Source organism: Aptenodytes forsteri, unplaced genomic scaffold, assembly GCF_000699145.1.
Source record: "Aptenodytes forsteri isolate BGI_AS27 unplaced genomic scaffold, ASM69914v1 Scaffold151, whole genome shotgun sequence".
NCBI classification, from domain to species: domain Eukaryota; kingdom Metazoa; phylum Chordata; class Aves; order Sphenisciformes; family Spheniscidae; genus Aptenodytes; species Aptenodytes forsteri.
Window position 1 is genome coordinate 3,264,257 of NW_008795939.1, and position 4,105 is coordinate 3,268,361.

Sequence of the window (4,105 nt, forward strand, 5' to 3'; positions counted from 1 at the left end):
GGAGAGCGGCTCGTCTCCTCCCGGAGGGTGCCCGGCACCGAGGAGCGCTGCTTTTCGGAAGGTAAAACGCTCAGCATTCTGTGACGCGCCAGCTCTTGCGTGGGTAGCACAGAGCGAGGGAGGCCCAGCAGGGCACGAACCTTTCCTTCTCGCCTTCCCTTTCGCACGGGCCCACAGCCTTCGCTTGCCCCAGGAGAGGGGAGCGGGCTCCCACCGTGCAGCTGCAAGGTGTAAGGGTGGATGTGCCAAGGCCGTGCATCCTCTTTGCAGCTGCCAGCCGGCCTTGGGCACCCTCCACAGCCGCGAAGAAGCCGCAAAGAGCGTGGTGCTGCACGCCCAACCAAAGTGTGCGAGCAGCCTGCATGGAGGCTTATTTCCCCACTATAAAGTTCTTAACAGTGCCTCTTCCCTGAAAGAGGGCTACTTACTCCATTGTTTGCATAGATAAACATAGCATTAGTCCTTAGGTTGCACCTGTAGCCCAGGCTACAATAGCTATTGTAACTGCTTCTCCAAGCTGCCGCTCCCCGTACTTCACTGCCTCAGTGATTCCGCATGTACGAACAAAATCCTAAATTCCTCAAGATAGTGTCTTGCATTTTATGGTTTTTAAATCAATATGGCTGGACAGGCATAACCAAAATAAACCATCGGGAGAGGTACACTTTTTTTATTTTCACAACCATATTGATACCATCAGTTTTGCATTTAAAAAAGGGTGGGAGACTTTAAGATGCCTAACAACAAGTGCAAAACTTGTATTAAATTAGTACATTTTGACAGTATTGTGAATTTGTCTCTTCAGAGAATGTGATAAACGTCTGTGAAGTGTTTAGGCATGTCCCACTGCAAACTATCATAAGTAATCTATACATATAAAGGCTTGTAATTAATTACTATGATAACATGGTGTTAGTTTGGAATATAATTCTAGTTTTCCTCTTCCAAAAACATACCCGAAAGAGACTTTCTGGTTCTCGGTAATAGGCTAGCACCTATTCCCCTATTATGATACGGTTCAGCCACTCCGTAAGCACAGCTGTACTTTTATATCCTAGCCAAAATGCTGCAGTACTCTGCAAATGAAGACATTGAAAATGAGAGTATGAAAAAAATATTGTTGAAAAAGAAGGAAGAATTGAGAAAATCAGTGACTTTTGTTGCTTAGACAACTGCTACCAAAACCCTTTCCTCTATTTTTAATACATTGCAACACTTCATTTTTTTTCCTCCTTTGCTAATAGTTTTTATTCATTGACGTTTTTCTCTCCTATCCCGGAGACATCTTCCAACCTGATAACTTTTGTAGCAAAAATAACAAAACCTGGCGGAGATCTCTGTTCCCTTCTCCTTTTCTATGGCCTGGATGTATGGTCCTGGTACAGCCCCAGGTTACCACAATTTAGAGTGTGTAGCATGCGCGTGAGAGACTTCCAAAGCTATTGATTCTTGGGTAGTTACATTAGGTGAAACACTTTACTTGTGATTACATTCCTTCTCCCTGTCCTCCCTCTCAAAATAATGAAGCAGTTAGGCCTGAATGTGATCTACATTTGCCCTGCTTTAAGAGGGAGATTTGACCGCATGACCTCTAGAGGTCCCTCCTGACCTACCTTACTCTGTTATTCTTACAATTTCAAAAGACTAATAATAGCAGTCTTCATGACTGCTAAATTATATCCAAGAAAAGTTCCATACCCTAAATGCATTTTTCTTCCCGAGCTCCATTTTACCCCATTTGTTTCACGGCTTACCATGACAGGTCTTCTAGCGCACAAGTTGTCTGTGAACCTGAAGAGATGCTACTGCTAATGCGACGGTATTAGTATGCTGCATTAGCATTGACCTTCAGGCTCTTACATGTTTTCAATCTGATCATCATTATTTAGTCAATTTTTTTCTCTTTCCATTTTTGCAATTAAAATGCTGGAAATTGCAGACTTTGTTTTTGAGGTAAAGCTTTTGTTTATGCAACAGTTTTGTTCTAGCTCTTTCTGAAAACGTAGAAACAATTTTGAGTTTTGTAAAACCACACTTACATGAAATTAACCTCCTGGACAAATGTAAACTGCCCTTTTAAAGCTGACCAGATCACATTCAAATGTAGTAAATAAAACCTGACTGAAAAACCAGTATCAAAAGCACCAAGGCTAATCTGTAACATTTATAAAATGGCGTAACGCTGTGGATGAATCTATACAATGTACTGGACATTAAATGATAACCTTGTGAGGGTGACAGTTTTCTAAGTCATTGTAATCTAACAAATGCAAAGCATCCAGCTTCTGGCATATTCAGACACTCTTGCTATGCGAATACTGCTATTTACACTGAACCAATATTTCATTGTATATAGTTTCCCCTCTTCCCCCACCCCCCGGTATTTCAATTTAAAGGCAAGCGTTGGCATCATCCCACGTGTCAGTGGCTTTTAAGGCTCAGTGCCCCCCCCGGTGACTAAGACATGCTCACCTTAGGGGAAGATGGATGTACACAGGCCTTTCTTCGATAGAAGTCCTGCACCGGCTGAGACCAGCCTTGCTGCCTCACATATGGCTTGTGATCATGCTTGCCGCTCAGCGCTGCTGTGAAGGCAGAAAGGTAGATGGAAATTGTCAGACTTTAGAGAGCCCTCGGTTCCTGCACACACACAGATCTCCTCTGGGCTTCATGGGCAGAGTTGTATGGGGTTTCTAAATCTGCTCCACAATGCCACAGTCTGCCTTTGTTCTTGTAATATTTTAGGGTCATTTGGCATAAGCTGCTGTGTGAGTGTCGACAAAGCATCTATCTCACGGGGAAGAGCCTAGCCCAAGTTTCATATGGACATCTCGTTAGCTAGGCCTGGATATTTCAAAGGGGAAGAAGATTTCTCTTTTCAGGAAAAAAACTACAATCTGTAAAGTACACTAATTGGATTCAGCATGTCTACATTCCACCTCTATTTTTATACCCATTAGCCTAGATAAAAGCCTTGGCCATGGCAGCTCAGACACTTTTTACTACATTAGTCTACTAATCTAGTCAGCTTGTATGTATTTTCAGGAATTGGACATTGCAATCATCTTAGGTCTGTGACTTGCTACTTTCAGCCTTGGGCCAAAGGCAAAACAGCTCTCATAGGCTGAAAAGGCCGGTGCAAGCTTGACATAGTTTTAAGGTCAGATAGCTCAAGATCCACGAGGGACAGAAATGAATGCTTTTTACTCTCTGAAAGCTTGGGATTACAGCTTTCGTGTGTCAGAAAGCATTAATCTCTGACTCCAGTGGTGTGTGAATTACCTGTTGCTGGAAGAGTGTGGGCTGTTTCAGAGGGGCTTGCTGGTACTGAAGTAGGTGGCTTTCAGAAACGGAAATGTTTTCAAATTCTGATACGGGACCAATGAACTGAAGGAAGGCAGTTTTCTGAATAAAAATCTCCTAGACTCAACCAGCTTATCTTCTTGATTAGCTTGGTCTGAAATAGCTAAGTCAGGAGTATGGAGTCAGATCTATGATTTTCAAGCCTAGAGGTCACCAGTATCGTCAACGATTCTGACTTCCCATATAACATACCTGTAAAATTTCACTGCGTGTGTCTGCATCCAGCCTGTAACTCATTAGCAGCACAACAAACGCTTAGGTTCCACAGGCATTTTCCTTCATAAAGTGATTTCCCATGTCAGGGAATGATACCTTAACATATCTTCAAGAATTCCTGCACACTAGACAAGTGCCCAAGGAGGATGCCTGGCATTTTCTTTATCACTTGAATAGGTGTCGTCTTTAAGGTAGTACTGGAAGATCTCAAAGGCTTTATTCTGTAAATGTTTCTTCTCCCTTTTCTTTGATTGTATCTTATGACACGGCAGCAAGACAGCCTCTAACTAATTGGGATTCAATGCCCCTTGAAGTCTCCTAGTGCTGTTTCAGGCGTTGGTCATTGCTCCCAAAAAGTTCAGTGCAGATTTCTACGAATCTTATTTTCTGATGATTCCCATCATCCCATTGGCCAAGCTTTGGAGCAGGCACCCCATATATTACAACAGAAAACTTCACTTCTGTTGGGTTGCAGTTATTGTAGCCTGCCCACCCATAGCCTGTAAAAACAGGTTGTCACTTTTCT